This window comes from Synchiropus splendidus, chromosome 2, assembly GCF_027744825.2.
Source record: "Synchiropus splendidus isolate RoL2022-P1 chromosome 2, RoL_Sspl_1.0, whole genome shotgun sequence".
Taxonomy (NCBI): Eukaryota; Metazoa; Chordata; class Actinopteri; order Syngnathiformes; family Callionymidae; genus Synchiropus; species Synchiropus splendidus.
This window is the reverse complement of record NC_071335.1, coordinates 3,125,552-3,149,349: the sequence shown is the minus strand read 5'-3', so window position 1 is coordinate 3,149,349 and position 23,798 is coordinate 3,125,552.

Sequence of the window (23,798 nt, the reverse complement as noted above, 5' to 3'; positions counted from 1 at the left end):
GGAGGTGAAAATTTCATGTTCTGAAGCTTCCCTGCAAAGTTATGCCACAATGCAGGAAACGCGTTTTCAGCCTGAGATAAGGTCGATTCCGGAAGGCCAAACATAAAAATATTGATAACTTTGGAAAAACACTTCAGACAGCTTAGATTTGATGTGCAAGTAGGAGAAAGACCCTTTCTGCTACAGTGGGGTATGAAAATTTCATGTTCTGAAGCTTCCCTGCAAAGTTATGGCACAATGCGTAAAACGCGTTTTGAGCCTGAGATAAGGTCGATTCCGGAACGCCAAACATAAAATTGTTGATAACTTTGGAAAAACACTTCAAACAGCTTAGATTTGATGTGAAACTACGAGAAAGACCCTTTCTGCTATAGTGGGAGGTGAAAATTTCATGTCCTGAAGCTTCCCTGCAAAGTTTTGGCACAATGCAGAAAACGCGTGTTCAGCCTGAGATAAGGTGGGTTCCGAAACGCCAAACATAAAAATGTTGATAACTTTGGAAAAACATTTCAAACAGCTTAGATTAGATGTGCAACTTCTAGAAAGACCCTTTCTGCTATAGTGGGAGGTGAACATTTCATGTTCTGAAGCTTCCCAGCAAAGTTATGGCACAATGCAGAAAACGCCTTTTCAGTCTGAGATAAGGTTGATTCCGGAACGCCAAACATAAAAATGTTGATAACTTTTGAAAAACACTTCAGACAGCTAACATTTGATGTGCAACTACTAGAAAGACCCTTTCTGCTATAGTGGGAGGTGAACATTTCATGTTCTGAAGCTTCCCTGCAAAGTTATGGCACAATGCAGAAAACGCGTTTTCAGATTGAGATAAGGTCGATTCCGGAACGCCAAACATAAAAATGTTGATAACTTTCGAAAAACACTTCAGACAGCTTAGATTTGATGTGCAACTACTAGAAAGACCCTTTCTGCTATAGTGGGACCGGAAAATTTCATGTTCTGAAGCTTCCCTGCAAAGTTATGTCTCAATGCAGAAAACCTGTTTTCAGCCTGAGATAAGGTGGGTTCCGGAACACCATACATAAAAATGTTGATAACTTAGGAAAAACATTTCAGACAGCTTAGATTTGTTGAGCAACTACTAGAAAGACCTTTACTGCCACAGTGGGAGGTGAAAATTTCATGTTCTTAAGTTTCCCTGCAAAGTTATGGCACAATGCAGAAAACGCCTTTTCAGTCTGAGATAAGGTTGATTCCGGAACGCCAAACTTAAAAATGTTCATAACTTTGGAAAAACACTTTAGACAGCTAACATTTGATGTGCAACTACTAGAAAGACCCTTTCTGCTATAGTGGGAGGTGAACATTTCATGTTCTGAAGTTTCCCTGCAAAGTTATGGCACAATGCAGAAAACGCGTTTTCAGATTGAGATAAGGTCGATTCCGGAACGCCAAACATAAAAATGTTGATAACTTTCGAAAAACACTTCAGACAACTTAGATTTGATGCGCAACTACTAGAAAGACCCTTTCTGCTATAGTGGGAGGTGAACATTTCATGTTCTGAAGCTTCCCTGCAAAGTTATGGCACAATGCAGAAAACGCGTTTTCAGATTGAGATAAGGTCGATTCCGGAACGCCAAACATAAAAATGTTGATAACTTTCGAAAAACACTTCAGACAGCTTAGATTTGGTGTGCAACTACTAGAAAGACCCTTTCTGTTATAGTGGGACCGGAAAATTTCATGTTCTGTTGCTTCCCTGCAAAGTAATGTCTCAATGCAGAAAACCTGTTTTCAGCCTGAGATAAGGTGGGTTCCGGAACACCATACATAAAAATGTTGATAACTTAGGAAAAACATTTCAGACAGCTTAGATTTGATGTGCAACTACTAGAAAGACCCTTTCTGCTATAGTGGGACCGTAAAATTTCATGTTCTGAAGCTTCCCTGCAAAGTTATGTCTCAATGCAGAAAACCTGTTTTCAGCCTGAGATAAGGTGGGTTCCGGAACACCATACATAAAAATGTTGATAACTTAGGAAAAACATTTCAGACAGCTTAGATTTGTTGAGCAACTACTAGAAAGACCTTTACTGCCACAGTGGGAGGTGAAAATTTCATGTTCTTAAGTTTCCCTGCAAAGTTATGGCACAATGCAGAAAACGCCTTTTCAGTCTGAGATAAGGTTGATTCCGGAACGCCAAACTTAAAAATGTTCATAACTTTGGAAAAACACTTTAGACAGCTAACATTTGATGTGCAACTACTAGAAAGACCCTTTCTGCTATAGTGGGAGGTGAACATTTCATGTTCTGAAGCTTCCCTGCAAAGTTATGGCACAATGCAGAAAACGCGTTTTCAGATTGAGATAAGGTCGATTCCGGAACGCCAAACATAAAAATGTTGATAACTTTCGAAAAACACTTCAGACAACTTAGATTTGATGTGCAACTACTAGAAAGACCCTTTCTGCTATAGTGGGAGGTGAACATTTCATGTTCTGAAGCTTCCCTGCAAAGTTATGGCACAATGCAGAAAACGCGTTTTCAGATTGAGATAAGGTCGATTCCGGAACGCCAAACATAAAAATGTTGATAACTTTCGAAAAACACTTCAGACAACTTAGATTTGATGTGCAACTACTAGAAAGACCCTTTCTGCTATAGTGGGACCGGAAAATTTCATGTTCTGAAGCTTCCCTGCAAAGTTATGTCTCAATGCAGAAAACCTGTTTTCAGCCTGAGATAAGGTGGGTTTCGGAACACCATACATAAAAATGTTGATAACTTAGGAAAAACATTTCAGACAGCTTAGATTTGTTGAGCAACTACTAGAAAGACCTTTACTGCTACAGTGGGAGGTGAAAATTTCATGTTCTGAAGCTTCCCTGCAAAGTAATGCCACAATGCAGGAAACGCGTTTTCAGCCTGAGATAAGGTCGATTCCGGAAGGCCAAACATAAAAATATTGATAACTTTGGAAAAACACTTCAGACAGCTTAGATTTGATGTGCAAGTAGGAGAAAGACCCTTTCTGCGATAGTGGGGTTTGAAAATTTCATGTTCTGAAGCTTCCCTGCAAAGTTATGGCACAATGCGTAAAACGCGTTTTGAGCCTGAGATAAGGTCGATTCCGGAACGCCAAACATAAAATTGTTGATAACTTTGGAAAAACACTTCAAACAGCTTAGATTTGATGTGAAACTACTAGAAAGACCCTTTTTGCTATAGTGGGAGGTGTAAATTTTATGTCCTGAAACTTCCCTGCAAAGTTTTGGCACAATGCAGAAAACGGGTGTTCAGCCTGAGATAAGGTGGGTTCCGGAACGCCAAACATAAAAATGTTGATAACTTTTGAAAAACACTTCAGACAGCTTAGATTTGATGTGCAACTTCTAGAAAAACCCTTTCTGCGATAGTGGGAGGTGAAAATTTCATTTTCTGAAGCTTCCCTGCAAAGTTATGGCATAATGCGTAATACGCGTTTTCAGCCTGAGATAAGGTCGATTCCGGAACGCCAAACATAAAAATGTTCATAACTTTGGAAAAACACTTTAGACAGCTTACATTTGATGTGCAACTACTCGAAAGACCCTTTCTGCTATAGTGGGAGGTGAACATTTCATGTTCTGAAGCATCCCTGCAAAGTTATGGCACAATGCAGAAAACGCGTTTTCAGATTGAGATAAGGTCGATTCCGGAACGCCAAACATAAAAATGTTGATAACTTTCGAAAAACACTTCAGACAGCTTAGATTTGATGTGCAACTACTAGAAAGACCCTTTCTGCTATAGTGGGACCGGAAAATTTCATGTTCTGAAGCTTCCCTGCAAAGTTAAGTCTCAATGCAGAAAACCTGTTTTCAGCCAGAGATAAGGTGGGTTCCGGAACACCATACATAAAAATGTTGATAACTTTGGAAAAACACTTCAGACAGCTTAGATTTGATGTGCAAGTAGGAGAAAGACCCTTTCTGCTATAGTGGGGTATGAAAATTTCATGTACTGAAGCTTCCCTGCAAAGTTATGGCACAATGCGTAAAACGCGTTTTGAGCCTGAGATAAGGTCGATTCCGGAACGCCAAACATAAAATTGTTGATAACTTTGGAAAAACATTTCAGACAACTTAGATTTGATGTGCAACTTCTAGAAAGACCCTTTCTGCTATAGTGGGAGGTGTAAATTTCATGTCCTGAAGCTTCCCTGCAAAGTTTTGGCACAATGCAGAAAACGCGTGTTCACCCTGAGATAAGTTGGGTTCCGGAACGCCAAACATAAAAACGTTGATAACTTTGGAAAAACATTTCAGACGGCTTAGATTTGATGTGCAACTTCTAGAAGGACCCTTTCTGCTATAGTTGGAGGTTAAAATTTCATGTTCTGAAGCCTCCCTGCAAAGTTATGGCACAATGCAGAAAACGCGTTTTCAGCTTGAGATAAGGTGGGTTCCGGAACGCCAAACATAAAAATGTTGATAACTTTCGAAAAACACTTCAGACAGCTTAGATTTTATGTGCAACTACTAGAAAGACACTCTCTACTATAGTGGGACGTGAAAATTTCATGTTCTGAAGCTTCCCTGCAAAGTTATGGCACAATGCCGAAAACGCATTTTCAGCCTGAGATAAGGTGGGTTCCGGAACGCCAAACATAAAAATGTTGATAACTTTGGAAAAACACTTCAGACAGCTTAGATTTGATGTGCAACTACAAGAAAGACCCTTTCTGCTATAGTGGGAGGTGAAAATTTCATTTTCTGAAGCTTCCCTGCAAAGTTATGGCACAATGCGTAAAACGTGTTTTCAGCCTGAGATAAGGTCGATTCCGGAACGCCAAACATAAAAATGTTGATAACTTTGTCAAAACAATTCAGACATCTTAGATTTGATGTGCAACTACTAGAAAGACCCTTTCTGCTATAGTGGGAGGTTAAAATTTCATGTTCGGAAGCTTCCATGCAAAGTTATGGCACAATGCAGACAACGCGTTTTCAGCCTGAGATAAGGTCGATTCTGGAACGGCAAACATAAAAATGTTGAAAACTTCCGCAAAACACTTCAGACGGCTTAGATTTGATGTGCAACTACCAGAAAGACCCTTTCTGCTGTAGTGGGAGGTGAACATTTCATGTTCTGAAGCTTCCCTGCAAATTTATGGCACAATGCCGAAAACTCGTTTTCAGCCTGAGATAAGGTGGGTTCCGGAACGCCAAACATAAAAATGTTGATAACTTTGGAAAACACTTCAGACAGCTTAGATTTGATGTGCAACTACTAGAAAGACCCTTTCTGCTATAGTGGGACCGGAAAATTTCATGTTCTGAAGCTTCCCTGCAAAGTTAAGTCTCAATGCAGAAAACCTGTTTTCAGCCAGAGATAAGGTGGGTTCCGGAACACAATACATAAAAATGTTGATAACTTTGGAAAAACATTTCAGACAGCTTAGATTTGTTGAGCAACTACTAGAAAGACCCTTACTGCTACAGTGGGAGGTGAAAAGTTCATGTTCTGAAGCTTCCCTGCAAAGTTATGCCACAATGCAGGAAACGCGTTTTCAGCCTGAGATAAGGTCGATTCCGGAACGCCAAACATAAAATTGTTGATAACTTTGGAAAAACATTTCAGACGGCTTAGATTTGATGTGCACCTTCTAGAAGGACCCTTTCTGCTACAGTGGGAGGTTTAAATTTCATGTTCTGAAGCCTCCCTGCAAAGTTATGGCACAATGCAGAAAACGCGTTTTCAGCTTGAGATAAGGTGGGTTCCGGAACGCCAAACATAAAAATGTTGATAACTTTCGAAAAACACTTCAGACAGCTTAGATTTTATGTGCAACTACTAGAAAGACACTCTCTACTATAGTGGGACGTGAAAATTTCATGTTCTGAAGCTTCCCTGCAAAGTTATGGCACAATGCCGAAAACGCATTTTCAGCCTGAGATAAGGTGGGTTCCGGAACGCCAAACATTAAAATGTTGATAACTTTGGAAAAACACTTCAGACAGCTTAGATTTGATGTGCAACTACAAGAAAGACCCTTTCTGCTATAGTGGGAGGTGAAAATTTCATTTTCTGAAGCTTCCCTGCAAAGTTATGGCACAATGCGTAAAACGTGTTTTCAGCCTGAGATAAGGTCGATTCCGGAACGCAAAACATAAAAATGTTGACAACTTTGTCAAAACAATTCAGACATCTTAGATTTGATGTGCAACTACTAGAAAGACCCTTTCTGCTATAGTGGGAGGTTAAAATTTCATGTTCGGAAGCTTCCATGCAAAGTTATGGCACAATGCAGACAACGCGTTTTCAGCCTGAGATAAGGTCGATTCTGGAACGCCAAACATAAAAATGTTGATAACTTCCGCAAAACACTTCAGACGGCTTAGATTTGATGTGCAACTACCAGAAAGACCCTTTCTGCTGTAGTGGGAGGTGAACATTTCATGTTCTGAAGCTTCCCTGCAAATTTATGGCACAATGCCGAAAACTCGTTTTCAGCCTGAGATAAGGTGGGTTCCGGAACGCCAAACATAAAAATGTTGATAACTTTGGAAAACACTTCAGACAGCTTAGATTTGATGTGCAACTACTAGAAAGACCCTTTCTGCTATAGTGGGAGGTGAAAATTTCATTTTCTGAAGCTTCCCTGCAAAGTTATGGCACAATGCGTAAAACGCGTTTTCAGCCTGAGATAAGGTCGATTCCGCAACGCCAAAGATAAAAATGTTGATAACTTTGGAAAAACACATCAGACAGCTTAGATTTGATGTGCAACTACTAGAAATACCCTTTCTGGTATAGTGGGAGGTGAAAATTTCATGTTCTGACACTTCCTTGCAAAGTTATGGCACAATGCAGAAAATGCGTTTTCAGCCTGAGATAAGGTTGATTCCGGCACGCCAAACATAAAAATGTTGATAACTTTGGAAAAACACTTCAGACAGCTTAGATTTGATGTGCAACTACTAGAAGGACCCTTTCTGCTATAGTGGGAGGTTAAAATTTCATGTTCTGAAGCTTCCCTGCAAAGTTATGGCACAATGCGTAAAACGCGTTTTCAGCCTGAGATAAGGTCGATTCCGCAACGCCAAACATAAAAATGTTGATCGCTTTAGAAAAACACATCAGACAGCTTAGATTTGATGTGCAACTACTAGAAATACCCTTTCTGGTATAGTGGGAGGTGAAAATTTCATGTTCTGAAGCTTCCTGGCAAAGTTATGGCACAATGCAGAAAATGCGTTTTCAGCCTGAGATAAGGTCGATTCCGCAACGCCAAAGATAAAAATGTTGATAACTTTGGAAAAACACATCAGACAGCTTAGATTTGATGTGCAACTACTAGAAAGACCCTTTCTGCTATAGTGGGTGGTGAACATTTCATGTTCTGAAGCTTCCCTGCAAAGTTATGGCACAATGCAGAAAACGCGTTTTCAGATTGAGATAAGGTCGATTCCGGAACGCCAAACATAAAAATGTTGATAACTTTGGAAAAACACTTCAGACAGCTTAGATTTGATGTGCAACTACTAGAAAGACCCTTTCTGCTATAGTGGGACCAGAAAATTTCATGTTCTGAAGCTTCCCTGCAAAATTATGTCTCAATGCAGAAAACCTGTTTTCAGCCTGAGATAAGGTGGGTTCCGGAACGCCAAACATAAAAATGTTGATAACTTTGGAAAAACACTTCAAACAGCTTAGATTTGATGTGAAACTACTAGAAAGACCCTTTCTGCTATAGTGGGAGGTGTAAATTTCATGTCCTCAAGCTTCCCTGCAAAGTTTTGGCACAATGCAGAAAACGCGTGTTCAGCCTGAGATAAGGTGGGTTCCGTAACGCCAAACATAAAAATGTTGATAACTTTGGAAAAACATTTCAAACAGCTTAGATTTGATGTGCAACTTCTAGAAAGACCCTTTCTGCTATAGTGGGAGGTGAACATTTCATGTTCTGAAGCTTCCCAGCAAAGTAAAGGCACAATGCAGAAAACGCGTTTTCAGCCTGAGATAAGGTGGGTTCCGGAACGCCAAACATAAAAATGTTGATGACTTTTGAAAAACACTTCAGACAGCTTAGATTTGATGTGCAACTTCTAGAAAGACCCTTTCTGCTATAGTAGGAGGTGAAAATTTCATTTTCTGAAGCTTCCCTGCAAAGTTATGGCACAATGCGTAATACGCGTTTTCAGCCTGAGATAAGGTCGATTCCGGAACGCCGAACATAAAAATGTTGATAACTTTGGAAAAACACATCAGACAGCTTAGATTTGATGTGCAACTACTAGAAAGACCCTTTCTGGTATAGTGGGAAGTGAAAATTTCATGTTCTGAATTTTCCCTGCAAAGTTATGGCACAATGCAGAAAACGCCTTTTCAGTCTGAGATAAGGTTGATTCCGGAACGCCAAACATAAAAATGTTCATAACTTTGGAAAAACACTTCAGACAGCTAACATTTGATGTGCAACTACTAGAAAGACCCTTTCTGCTATAGTGGGAGGTGAACATTTCATGTTCTGAAGCTTCCCTGCAAAGTTATGGCACAATGCAGAAAACGCGTTTTCAGATTGAGATAAGGTGGGTTCCGGAACACCATACAGAAAAATGTTGATAACTTTGGAAAAACATTTCAGACAGCTTAGATTAGATGTGCAACTTCTAGAAAGACCCTTTCTGCTAGAGTGGGAGGTGAACATTTCATGTTCTGAAGCTTCCCAGCAAAGTTATGTCTCAATGCAGAAAACCTGTTTTCAGCCTGAGATAAGGTGGGTTCCGGAACACCATACATAAAAATGTTGATAACTTTGGAAAAACATTTCAGACAGCTTAGATTTGTTGAGCAACTACTAGAAAGACCCTTACTGCTACAGTGGGAGGTGAAAATTTCAGGTTCTGAAGCTTCCCTGCAAAGTTATGCCACAATGCAGGAAACGCGTTTTCAGCCTGAGATTAGGTCGATTCCGGAAGGCCAAACATAAAAATATTGATAACTTTGGAAAAACACTTTAGACAGCTTAGATTTGATGTGCAAGTAGGAGAAAGACCCTTTCTGCTATAGTGGGGTATGAAAATTTCATGTTCTGAAGCTTCCCTGCAAAGTTATGGCACAATGCGTAAAACGCGTTTTGAGCCTGAGATAAGGTCGATTCCGGAACGCCAAACATAAAATTGTTGATAACTTTGGAAAAACACTTCAAACAGCTTAGATTTGATGTGAAACTACTAGAAAGACCCTTTCTGCTATAGTGGGAGGTGTAAATTTCATGTCCTGAAGCTTCCCTGCAAAGTTTTGGCACAATGCAGAAAACGCGTGTTCAGCCTGAGATAAGGTGGGTTCCGTAACGCCAAACATAAAAATGTTGATAACTTTGGAAAAACATTTCAAACAGCTTAGATTTGATGTGCAACTACTAGAAAGACCCTTTCTGCTATAGTGGGAGGTGAAAATTTCATTTTCTGAAGCTTCCCTGCAAAGTTATGGCACAATGCGTAAAACGCGTTTTCAGCCTGAGATAAGGTCGATTCCGCAACGCCAAAGATAAAAATGTTGATAACTTTGGAAAAACACATCAGACAGCTTAGATTTGATGTGCAACTACTAGAAATACCCTTTCTGGTATAGTGGGAGGTGAAAATTTCATGTTCTGACACTTCCTTGCAAAGTTATGGCACAATGCAGAAAATGCGTTTTCAGCCTGAGATAAGGTTGATTCCGGCACGCCAAACATAAAAATGTTGATAACTTTGGAAAAACACTTCAGACAGCTTAGATTTGATGTGCAACTACTAGAAGGACCCTTTCTGCTATAGTGGGAGGTTAAAATTTCATGTTCTGAAGCTTCCCTGCAAAGTTATGGCACAATGCGTAAAACGCGTTTTCAGCCTGAGATAAGGTCGATTCCGCAACGCCAAACATAAAAATGTTGATCGCTTTAGAAAAACACATCAGACAGCTTAGATTTGATGTGCAACTACTAGAAATACCCTTTCTGGTATAGTGGGAGGTGAAAATTTCATGTTCTGAAGCTTCCTGGCAAAGTTATGGCACAATGCAGAAAATGCGTTTTCAGCCTGAGATAAGGTCGATTCCGCAACGCCAAAGATAAAAATGTTGATAACTTTGGAAAAACACATCAGACAGCTTAGATTTGATGTGCAACTACTAGAAAGACCCTTTCTGCTATAGTGGGTGGTGAACATTTCATGTTCTGAAGCTTCCCTGCAAAGTTATGGCACAATGCAGAAAACGCGTTTTCAGATTGAGATAAGGTCGATTCCGGAACGCCAAACATAAAAATGTTGATAACTTTGGAAAAACACTTCAGACAGCTTAGATTTGATGTGCAACTACTAGAAAGACCCTTTCTGCTATAGTGGGACCAGAAAATTTCATGTTCTGAAGCTTCCCTGCAAAATTATGTCTCAATGCAGAAAACCTGTTTTCAGCCTGAGATAAGGTGGGTTCCGGAACACCATACATAAAAATGTTGATAACTTTGGAAAAACATTTCAGACAGCTTAGATTTGTTGAGCAACTACTAGAAAGACCCTTACTGCTACAGTGGGAGGTGAAAATTTCAGGTTCTGAAGCTTCCCTGCAAAGTTATGGCACAATGCAGAAAACGCGTGTTCAGCCTGAGATAAGGTGGGTTCCGTAACGCCAAACATAAAAATGTTGATAACTTTGGAAAAACACTTCAAACAGCTTAGATTTGATGTGAAACTACTAGAAAGACCCTTTCTGCTATAGTGGGAGGTGTAAATTTCATGTCCTGAAGCTTCCCTGCAAAGTTTTGGCACAATGCAGAAAACGCGTGTTCAGCCTGAGATAAGGTGGGTTCCGTAACGCCAAACATAAAAATGTTGATAACTTTGGAAAAACATTTCAAACAGCTTAGATTTGATGTGCAACTTCTAGAAAGACCCTTTCTGCTATAGTGGGAGGTGAACATTTCATGTTCTGAAGCTTCCCAGCAAAGTAAAGGCACAATGCAGAAAACGCGTTTTCAGCCTGAGATAAGGTGGGTTCCGGAACGCCAAACATAAAAATGTTGATGACTTTTGAAAAACACTTCAGACAGCTTAGATTTGATGTGCAACTTCTAGAAAGACCCTTTCTGCTATAGTAGGAGGTGAAAATTTCATTTTCTGAAGCTTCCCTGCAAAGTTATGGCACAATGCGTAATACGCGTTTTCAGCCTGAGATAAGGTCGATTCCGGAACGCCGAACATAAAAATGTTGATAACTTTGGAAAAACACATCAGACAGCTTAGATTTGATGTGCAACTACTAGAAAGACCCTTTCTGGTATAGTGGGAAGTGAAAATTTCATGTTCTGAATTTTCCCTGCAAAGTTATGGCACAATGCAGAAAACGCCTTTTCAGTCTGAGATAAGGTTGATTCCGGAACGCCAAACATAAAAATGTTCATAACTTTGGAAAAACACTTCAGACAGCTAACATTTGATGTGCAACTACTAGAAAGACCCTTTCTGCTATAGTGGGAGGTGAACATTTCATGTTCTGAAGCTTCCCTGCAAAGTTATGGCACAATGCAGAAAACGCGTTTTCAGATTGAGATAAGGTGGGTTCCGGAACACCATACAGAAAAATGTTGATAACTTTGGAAAAACATTTCAGACAGCTTAGATTAGATGTGCAACTTCTAGAAAGACCCTTTCTGCTAGAGTGGGAGGTGAACATTTCATGTTCTGAAGCTTCCCAGCAAAGTTATGTCTCAATGCAGAAAACCTGTTTTCAGCCTGAGATAAGGTGGGTTCCGGAACACCATACATAAAAATGTTGATAACTTTGGAAAAACATTTCAGACAGCTTAGATTTGTTGAGCAACTACTAGAAAGACCCTTACTGCTACAGTGGGAGGTGAAAATTTCAGGTTCTGAAGCTTCCCTGCAAAGTTATGCCACAATGCAGGAAACGCGTTTTCAGCCTGAGATTAGGTCGATTCCGGAAGGCCAAACATAAAAATATTGATAACTTTGGAAAAACACTTTAGACAGCTTAGATTTGATGTGCAAGTAGGAGAAAGACCCTTTCTGCTATAGTGGGGTATGAAAATTTCATGTTCTGAAGCTTCCCTGCAAAGTTATGGCACAATGCGTAAAACGCGTTTTGAGCCTGAGATAAGGTCGATTCCGGAACGCCAAACATAAAATTGTTGATAACTTTGGAAAAACACTTCAAACAGCTTAGATTTGATGTGAAACTACTAGAAAGACCCTTTCTGCTATAGTGGGAGGTGTAAATTTCATGTCCTGAAGCTTCCCTGCAAAGTTTTGGCACAATGCAGAAAACGCGTGTTCAGCCTGAGATAAGGTGGGTTCCGTAACGCCAAACATAAAAATGTTGATAACTTTGGAAAAACATTTCAAACAGCTTAGATTTGATGTGCAACTTCTTGAAAGACCCTTTCTGCTATAGTGGGAGGTGAACATTTCATGTTCTGAAGCTTCCCAGCAAAGTAAAGGCACAATGCAGAAAACGCGTTTTCAGCCTGAGATAAGGTGGGTTCCGGAACGCCAAACATAAAAATGTTGATAACTTTTGAAAAACACTTCAGACAGCTTAGATTTGATGTGCAACTTCTAGAAAGACCCTTTCTGCTATAGTAGGAGGTGAAAATTTCATTTTCTGAAGCTTCCCTGCAAAGTTATGGCACAATGCGTAATACGCGTTTTCAGCCTGAGATAAGGTCGATTCCGGAACGCCGAACATAAAAATGTTGATAACTTTGGAAAAACACATCAGACAGCTTAGATTTGATGTGCAACTACTAGAAAGACCCTTTCTGGTATAGTGGGAGGTGAAAATTTCATGTTCTGAATTTTCCCTGCAAAGTTATGGCACAATGCAGAAAACGCCTTTTCAGTCTGAGATAAGGTTGATTCCGGAACGCCAAACATAAAAATGTTCATAACTTTGGAAAAACACTTCAGACAGCTAACATTTGATGTGCAACTACTAGAAAGACCCTTTCTGCTATAGTGGGAGGTGAACATTTCATGTTCTGAAGCTTCCCTGCAAAGTTATGGCACAATGCAGAAAACGCGTTTTCAGATTGAGATAAGGTGGGTTCCGGAACACCATACAGAAAAATGTTGATAACTTTGGAAAAACATTTCAGACAGCTTAGATTTGTTGAGCAACTACTAGAAAGACCCTTACTGCTACAGTGGGAGGTGAAAATTTCATGTTCTGAAGCTTCCCTGCAAAGTTATGCCACAATGCAGGAAACGCGTTTTCAGCCTGAGATAACGTTGATTCCGGAAGGCCAAACATAAAAATATTGATAACTTTGGAAAAACACTTCAGACAGCTTAGATTTGATGTGCAAGTAGGAGAAAGACCCTTTCTGCTATAGTGGGGTATGAAAATTTCATGTTCTGAAGCTTCCCTGCAAAGTTATGGGACAATGCGTAAAACGCATTTTGAGCCTGAGATAAGGTCGATTCCGGAACGCCAAACATAAAATTGTTGATAACTTTGGAAAAACACTTCAAACAGCTTAGATTTGATGTGAAACTACTAGAAAGACCCTTTCTGCTATAGTGGGAGGTGTAAATTTCATGTCCTGAAGCTTCCCTGCAAAGTTTTGGCACAATGCAGAAAACGCGTGTTCAGCCTGAGATAAGGTGGGTTCCGGAACGCCAAACATAAAAATGTTGATAACTTTGGAAAAACATTTCAAACAGCTTAGATTAGATGTGCAACTTCTAGAAAGACCCTTTCTGCTAGAGTGGGAGGTGAACATTTCATGTTCTGAAGCTTCCCAGCAAAGTTATGGCACAATGCAGAAAACGCGTTTTCAGCCTGAGATAAGGTGGGTTCCGGAACGCCAAACATAAAAATGTTGATAACTTTTGAAAAACACTTCAGACAGCTTAAATTTGATGTGCAACTTCTAGAAAGACCCTTTCTGCTATAGTGGGAGGTGAAAATTTCATTTTCTGAAGCTTCCCTGCAAAGTTATGGCACAATGCGTAATACGCGTTTTCAGCCTGAGATAAGGTCGATTCCGGAACGCCAAACATAAAAATGTTGATAACTTTGGAAAAACACATCAGACAGCTTAGATTTGATGTGCAACTACTAGAAAGACCCTTTCTGGTATAGTGGGAGGTGAAAATTTCATGTTCTGAATTTTCCCTGCAAAGTTATTTCACAATGCAGAAAACGCCTTTTCAGCCTGAGATAAGGTGGGTTCCGGAACGCCAAACATAAAAATGTTGATGACTTTGGAAAAACACTTCAGACAGCTTAGATTTGATGTGCAACTACTAGAAAGACCCTTTCTGCTATAGTGGGAGGTGAACATTTCATGTTCTGAAGCTTCCCAGCAAAGTTATGGCACAATGCAGAAAACGCGTTTTCAGCCTGAGATAAGGTGGGTTCCGGAACGCCAAACATAAAAATGTTGATAACTTTTGAAAAACACTTCAGACAGCTTAGATTTGATGTGCAACTACTAGAAAGACCCTTTCTGGTATAGTGGGAGGTGAAAATTTCATGTTCTGAAGTTTCCCTGCAAAGTTATGGCACAATGCAGAAAACGCCTTTTCAGTCTGAGATAAGGTTGATTCCGGAACGCCAAACATAAAAATGTTCATAACTTTGGAAAAACACTTCTGACAGCTTAGATTTGATGTGCAACTACTAGAAAGACCCTTTCTGCTATAGTGGGACCGGAAAATTTCATGTTCTGAAGCTTCCCTGCAAAGTTATGTCTCAATGCAGAAAACCTGTTTTCAGCCTGAGATAAGGTGGGTTCCGGAACACCATACATAAAAATGTTGATAACTTTGGAAAAACATTTCAGACAGCTTAGATTTGTTGAGCAACTACTAGAAAGACCTTTACTGCTACAGTGGGAGGTGAAAATTTCAGGTTCTGAAGCTTCCCTGCAAAGTTATGCCACAATGCAGGAAACGCGTTTTCAGCCTGAGATAAGGTCGATTCCGGAAGGCCAAACATAAAAATATTGATAACTTTGGAAAAACACTTCAGACAGCTTAGATTTGATGTGCAAGTAGGAGAAAGACCCTTTCTGCTATAGTGGGGTATGAAAATTTCATGTTCTGAAGCTTCCCTGCAAAGTTATGGCACAATGCGTAAAACGCGTTTTGAGCCTGAGATAAGGTCGATTCCGGAACGCCAAACATAAAATTTTTGATAACTTTGGAAAAACACTTCAAACAGCTTAGATTTGATGTGAAACTACTAGAAAGACCCTATCTGCTATAGTGGGAGGTGTAAATTTCATGTCCTGAAGCTTCCCTGCAAAGTTTTGGCACAATGCAGAAAACGCGTGTTCAGCCTGAGATAAGGTGGGTTCCGGAACGCCAAACATAAAAATGTTGATAACTTTCGAAAAACACTTCAGACAGCTTAGATTTGATGTGCAACTACTAGAAAGACACTCTCTACTATAGTGGGACGTGAAAATTTCATGTTCTGAAGCTTCCCTGCAAAGTTATGGCACAATGCCGAAAACGCATTTTCAGCCTGAGATAAGGTGGGTTCCGGAACGCCAAACATAAAAATGTTGATAACTTTCGAAAAACACTTCAGACAGCTTAGATTTGATGTGCAACTACAAGAACGACCCTTTCTGCTATAGTGGGAGGTGAAAATTTCATTTTCTGAAGCTTCCCTGCAAAGTTATGGCACAATGCGTAAAACGTGTTTTCAGCCTGAGATGAGGTCGATTCCGCAACGCCAAACATAAAAATGTTGATAACTTTGGAAAAACACGTCAGACAGCTTAGATTTGATGTGCAACTACTAGAAATACCCTTTCTGGTATAGTGGGAGGTGAAAATTTCATGTTCTGAAGCTTCCTTGCAAAGTTATGGCACAATGCAGAAAACGCGTTTTCAGCCTGAGATAAGGTTGATTCCGGCACGCCAAACATAAAAATGTTGATAACTTTGGAAAAACACTTCAGACAGCTTAGATTTGATGTTCAACTACTAGAAGGACCCTTTCTGCTATAGTGGGAGGTTAAAATTTCATGTTCTGAAGCTTCGCAGCAAAGTTAAGGCACAATGCAGAAAACGCGTTTTCAGCCTGAGATAAGGTGGGTTCCGGAAGGCCAAACATAAAAATGTTGATAACTTTTGAAAAACACTTCAGACAGCTTAGATTTGATGTGCAACTTCTAGAAAGACCCTTTCTGCTATAGTGGGAGGTGAAAATTTCATTTTCTGAAGCTTCCCTGCAAAGTTATGGCACAATGCGTAATACGCGTTTTCAGCCTGAGATAAGGTCGATTCCGGAACGCCAAACATAAAAATGTTGATAACTTTGGAAAAACACATCAGACAGCTTAGATTTGATGTGCAACTATTAGAAAGACCCTTTCTGGTATAGTGGGAGGTGAAAATTTCATGTTCTGAATTTTCCCTGCAAAGTTATTTCACAATGCAGAAAACGCCTTTTCAGCCTGAGATAAGGTGGGTTCTGGAACGCCAAACATAAAAATGTTGATGACTTTGGAAAAACACTTCAGACAGCTTAGATTTGATGTGCAACTACTAGAAAGACCCTTTCTGCTATAGTGGGAGGTGAACATTTCATGGTCTGAAGCTTCCCAGCAAAGTTATGGCACAATGCAGAAAACGCGTTTTCAGCCTGAGATAAGGTGGGTTCCGGAACGCCAAACATAAAAATGTGATAACTTTTGAAAAACACTTCAGACAGCTTAGATTTGATGTGCAACTTCTAGAAAGACCCTTTCTGCTATAGTGGGAGGTGAAAATTTCATTTTCTGAAGCTTCCCTGCAAAGTTATGGCACAATGCGTAATACGCGTTTTCAGCCTGAGATAAGGTCGATTCCGGAACGCCAAACATAAAAATGATGATAACTTTGGAAAAACACATCAGACAGCTTAGATTTGATGTGCAACTACTAGAAAGACCCTTTCTGGTATAGTGGGAGGTGAAAATTTCATGTTCTGAAGTTTCCCTGCAAAGTTATGGCACAATGCAGAAAACGCCTTTTCAGTCTGAGATAAGGTTGATTCCGGAACGCCAAACATAAAAATGTTCATAACTTTGGAAAAACACCTCAGACAGCTAACATTTGATGTGCAACTACTAGAAAGACCCTTTCTGCTATAGTGGGAGGTGAACATTTCATGTTCTGAAGCTTCCCTGCAAAGTTATGGCACAATGCAGAAAACGCGTTTTCAGATTGTGATAAGGTCGATTCCGGAACGCCAAACATAAAAATGTTGATAACTTTCGAAAAACACTTCAGACAGCTTAGATTTGATGTGCAACTACTAGAAAGACTCTTTTTGCTATAGTGGGACCGGAAAATTTCATGTTCTGAAGCTTCCCTGCAAAGTTATGTCTCAATGCAGAAAACCTGTTTTCAACCTGAGATAAGGTGGGTTCCGGAACACCATACATAACAATGTTGATAACTTAGGAAAAACACTTCAGACAGCTTAGATTTGATGTGCAAGTAGGAGAAAGACCCTTTCTGCTATAGTGGGGTATGAAAATTTCATGTTCTGAAGCTTCCCTGCAATGTTATGGCACAATGCGTAAAACGCGTTTTGAGCCTGAGATAAGGTCGATTCCGGAACGCCAAACATAAAAATGTTGATAACTTTGGAAAAACACTTCAGACAGCTTAGATTTGATGTGCAACTACTAGAAGGACCCTTTCTGCTATAGTGGGAGGTTAAAATTTCATGTTCTGAAGCCTCCCTGCAAAGTTATGGCACAATGCAGAAAACGCGTTTTCAGCTTGAGATAAGGTGGGTTCCGGAACGCCAAGCATAAAAATGTTGATAACTTTCGAAAAACACTTCAGACAGCTTAGATTTGATGTGCAACTACTAGAAAGACACTCTCTACTATAGTGGGACGTGAAAATTTCATGTTCTGAAGCTTCCCTGCAAAGTTATGGCACAATGCCGAAAACGCATTTTCAGCCTGAGATAAGGTGGGTTCCGGAACGCCAAACATAAAAATGTTGATAACTTTGGAAAAACACTTCAGACAGCTTAGATTTGATGTGCAACTAATAGAATAACACTGTCTACTATAGTGGGAGGTGAAAATTTCATGTTCTGAAGCTTCCCTGCAAAGTTATGGCACAATGCCGAAAACGCATTTTCAGCCTGAGATAAGGTGGGTTCCGGAACGCCAAACATAAAAATGTTGATAACTTTGGAAAAACACTTCAGACAGCTTAGATTTGATGTGCAACTACAAGAAAGACCCTTTCTGCTATAGTGGGAGGTGAAAATTTCATTTTCTGAAGCTTCCCTGCAAAGTTATGGCACAATGCGTAAAACGTGTTTTCAGCCTGAGATGAGGTCGATTCCGCAACGCCAAACATAAAAATGTTGATAACTTTGGAAAAACACATCAGACAGCTTAGATTTGATGTGCAACTACTAGAAATACCCTTTCTGGTATAGTGGGAGGTGGAAATTTCATGTTCTGAAGCTTCCTTGCAAAGTTATGGCACAATGCTGAAAATGCGTTTTCAGCCTGAGATAAGGTTGATTCCGGCACGCCAAACATAAAAATGTTGATAACTTTGGAAAAACACTTCAGACAGCTTAGATATGATGTGCAACTACTAGACAGACCCTTTCTACTATAGTGGGACGTGAAAATTTCATGTTCTGAAGCTTCCCTGCAAAGTTATGGCACAATGCAGAAAACGCGTTTTCAGCCTGAGATAAGGTGGGTTCCGGAACGCCAAACATAAAAATGTTAATGACTTTGGAAAAAGACTTCACACAGCTTAGATTTGATGTGCAACTACTAGAAAGACCCTTTCTGCTATAGTGGGAGGTGAACATTTCATGTTCTGAAGCTTCCCAGCAAAGTTATGGCACAATGCAGAAAAAGCGTTTTCAGCCTGAGATAAGGTCGATTCCGGAACGCCAAACATAAAAATATTGATAACTTTGGAAAAACACATCAGACAGCTTAGATTTGATGTGCAACTACTAGAAAGACCCTTTCTGGTATAGTGGGAGGTGAAAATTTCATGTTCTGAAGTTTCCCTGAAAAGTTATGGCACAATGCAGAAAACGCGTTTTCAGATTGAGATAAGGTCGATTCTGGAACGCCAAACATAAAAATGTTGATAACTTTCGAAAAACACTTCAGACAGCTTAGATTTGATGTGCAACTACTAGAAAGACCCTTTCTGCTATAGTGGGACCGGAAAATTTCATGTTCTGAAGCTTCCCTGCAAAGTTATGTCTCAATGCAGAAAACCTGTTTTCAGCCTGAGATAAGGTGGGTTCCGGAACACCATACATAAAAATGTTGATAACTTTGGAAAAACATTTCAGACAGCTTAGATTTGTTGAGCAACTACTAGAAAGACCCTTACTGCTACAGTGGGAGGTGAAAATTTCATGTTCTGAAGCTTCCCTGCAAAGTTATGCCACAATGCAGGAAACGCGTTTTCAGCCTGAAATAAGGTCGATTCCGGAAGGCCAAACAAAAAAATATTGATAACTTTGGAAAAACACGTCAGACAGCTTAGATTTGATGTGCAAGTAGGACAAAGAACCTTTCTGCTATAGTGGGAGGTGTAAATTTCATGTCCTGAAGCTTCCCTGCAAAGTTTTGGCACAATGCAGAAAACGCGTGTTCAGCCTGAGATAAGGGTGGTTCCGGAACGCCAAACATAAAAATGTTGATAACTTTGGAAAAACATTTCAGACAGCTTAGATTTGATGTGAAACTTCTAGAAAGACCCTTTCTGCTATAGTGGGAGGTGAACATTTCATGTTCTGAAGCTTCCCTGAGAAGTTCTGGCACAATACAGAAAAGGCGTTTTCAGCTTGAGATAAGGTGGGTTCCGGAACGCCAAACATAAAAGTGTTGACAACTTTGGAAAAACACATCAGACAGCTTAGAGTTGATGTGCAACTACTAGAAATACCCTTTCTGCTATAGTGGGAGGTCAAAATTTAATTTTCTGAAGCTTCCCTGGAAAGTTATGGCACAATGCAGAAAACGATTTTTCATCCAGAGATAAGGTCGATTCCGGAACGCCAAACATAAAAATGTTGATAACTTTCGAAAAACACTTCAGACAGCTTAGATTTGATATGCAACTACTAGAAAGACCTTATCTGCTATAGTGGGAGGTGAAAATTTCATGTTCTGAAGCTTCCCTGCAAAGTTATGGCACAATGTAGAAAACGCGTTTTCAGCCTGAGATAATGTGGGTTCCGGAACGCCAAACCTAAAAATGTTGATAACTTTCGAAAAAGACTTCAGACAGCTTAGATTTGATGTGCAACTACTAGAAAGACACTCTCTACTATAGTGGGACGTGAAAATTTCATGTTCTGAAGCTTCCCTGCAAAGTTATGGCACAATGCCGAAAACGCATTTTCAGCCTGAGATAAGGTGGGTTCCGGAACGCCAAACATAAAAATGTTGATAACTTTGGAAAAACACTTCAGACAGCTTAGATTTGATGTGCAACTACAAGAAAGACCCTTTCTGCTATAGTGGGAGGTGAAAATTTCATTTTCTGAAGCTTTCCTGCAAAGTTATGGCACAATGCGTAAAACGCGTTTTCAGCCTGAGATAAGGTGGGTTCCGGAACGCCAAACATAAAAATGTTAATGACTTTGGAAAAACACTTCAGACAGCTTAGATTTGATGTGCAACTACTAGAAAGACCCTTTCTGCTATAGTGGGAGGTGAACATTTCATGTTCTGAAGCTTCCCTGAGAAGTTATGGCACAATACAGAAAAGGCGTTTTCAGCCTGAGATAAGGTTGTTTCTGGAAAGGCCAAACATAAAAATGGTGTTAACTTTGGAATAACACTTCAAACAGCTTAGATTTGATGTGCAACTACTAGAAAGACCCTTTCTGCTATAGTTGGAGGTGAAAATTTCATGTTCTGAAGCTTCCCTGCAAAGTTATGGCACAATGCAGAAAACGCGTTTTCAGCCTGAGATAAGGTGGGTTCCAGAACTCCAAACATAAAAATGTTGATAACTTTGGAAAAACACTTCAGACAGCTTAGATTTGATGTGCAACTACTAGAAAGACCTTATCTGCTATAGTGGGAGGTGAAAATTTCATGTTCTGAAGCTTCCCTGCAAAGTTATGGCACAAGGCTGAAAACGCGTTTTCAGCCTGAGATAAGGTGGGTTCCGGTACGCCAAACATAAAAATGTTGATAACTTTGGAAAAACACTTCAGACAGCTTAGATTTGATGTGCAATTACTAGAAAGACCCTTTCTGCTATAGCGGGATGTGAAAATTTCATGTTCTGAAGATTCCCTGCAAGGTTATATCACAATGCAGAAAAGGCGTTTTCAGCCAGAGATAAGGTCGATTCTGGAATGCCAAACATAAAAATGTTGATAACTTTGGAAAAACACTTCAGACAGCTTAGATTTGACGTGCAACTACTAGAAAGACCCTTTCTGCTGTAGTGGGAGTTGAAAATTTCATGTTCTGAAGCTTCCCTGCAAAGTTATGGCAGAATGCGTAAAACGCGTTTTCAGCCTGAGATAAGGTCGATTCCGGAACGCCAAACATAAAAATGTTGATAACTTTGGAAAAACACTTCAAACAGCTTACATTTCATGTGCAACTACTAGAAAGACCCTTTCTGTTATAGTGGGATGTGAAAATGTCATGTTCTGAAGCTTACCTGCAAAGTTATGGCACAAGGCAGAAAACGCGTTTTCAGCCTGAGATATGGTGGGTTCCGGAACGCTAAACATAAAAATGTTGATAACTTTGTCAAAACAATTCAGACATCTTAGATTTGATGTGCAACTACTAGAAAGACCCTTTCTGCTATAGTGGGAGGTTAAAATTTCATGTTCGGAAGCTTCCCTGCAAAGTTATGGCACAATGCGTAAAACGTGTTGTCAGCCTGAGATAAGGTCGATTCCGCAACGCCAAAGATGAAAATGTTGATAACTTTGGAAAAACACATCAGACAGCTTAGATTTGATGTGCAACTACTAGAAAGACCCTTTCTGCTATAGTGGGAGGTGAAAATTTCATTTTCTGAAGCTTCCCTGCAAAGTTATGGCACAATGCGTAAAACGCGTTTTCAGCCTGATATAAGGTCGATTCCGCAACGCCAAACATAAAAATGTTGATAACTTTGGAAAAACACATCAGACAGCTTAGATTTGATGTGCAACTACTAGAAAGACCCTTTCTGCTATAGTGGGAGGTGAAAATTTCATTTTCTGAAGCTTCCCTGCAAAGTTATGGCACAATGCGTAATACGCGTTTTCAGCCTGAGATAAGGTCGATTCCGGAACGCCAAACATAAAAATGATGATAACTTTGGAAAAACACATCAGACAGCTTAGATTTGATGTGCAACTACTAGAAAGACCCTTTCTGCTATAGTGGGAGGTGAAAATTTCATGTTCTGAAGTTTCCCTGCAAAGTTATGGCACAATGCTGAAAACGCCTTTTCAGTCTGAGATAAGGTTGATTCCGGAACGCCAATCATAAAAATGTTCATAACTTTGGAAAAACACTTCAGACAGCTTCGATTTGATGTGCAACTACTAGAAAGACCCTTTCTGCTATAGTGGGAGGTGAACATTTCATGTTCTGAAGCTTCCCTGCAAAGTTATGGCACAATGCAGAAAACGCGTTTTCAGATTGAGATAAGGTCGATTCCGGAACGCCAAACATAAAAATGTTCATAACTTTCGAAAAACACTTCAGACAGCTTAGATTTGTTGAGCAACTACTAGAAAGACCCTTACTGCTACAGTGGGAGGTGAAAAGTTCATGTTCTGAAGCTTCCCTGCAAAGTTATGCCACAATGCAGGAAACGCGTTTTCAGCCTGAGATAAGGTCGATTCCGGAACGCCAAACATAAAATTGTTGATAACTTTGGAAAAACATTTCAGACGGCTTAGATTTGATGTGCACCTTCTAGAAGGACCCTTTCTGCTACAGTGGGAGGTTAAAATTTCATGTTCTGAAGCCTCCCTGCAAAGTTATGGCACAATGCAGAAAACGCGTTTTCAGCTTGAGATAAGGTGGGTTCCGGAACGCCAAACATAAAAATGTTGATAACTTTCGAAAAACACTTCAGACAGCTTAGATTTTATGTGCAACTACTAGAAAGACACTCTCTACTATAGTGGGACGTGAAAATTTCATGTTCTGAAGCTTCCCTGCAAAGTTATGGCACAATGCCGAAAACGCATTTTCAGCCTGAGATAAGGTGGGTTCCGGAACGCCAAACATAAAAATGTTGATAACTTTGGAAAAACACTTCAGACAGCTTAGATTTGATGTGCAACTACAAGAAAGACAATTTCTGCTATAGTGGGAGGTGAAAATTTCATTTTCTGAAGCTTCCCTGCAAAGTTATGGCACAATGCGTAAAACGTGTTTTCAGCCTGAGATAAGGTCGATTCCGGAACGCCAAACATAAAAATGTTGACAACTTTGTCAAAACAATTCAGACATCTTAGATTTGATGTGCAACTACTAGAAAGACCCTTTCTGCTATAGTGGGAGGTTAAAATTTCATGTTCGGAAGCTTCCATGCAAAGTTATGGCACAATGCAGACAACGCGTTTTCAGCCTGAGATAAGGTCGATTCTGGAACGCCAAACATAAAAATGTTGATAACTTCCGCAAAACACTTCAGACGGCTTAGATTTGATGTGCAACTACCAGAAAGACCCTTTCTGCTGTAGTGGGAGGTGAACATTTCATGTTCTGAAGCTTCCCTGCAAATTTATGGCACAATGCCGAAAACTCGTTTTCAGCCTGAGATAAGGTGGGTTCCGGAACGCCAAACATAAAAATGT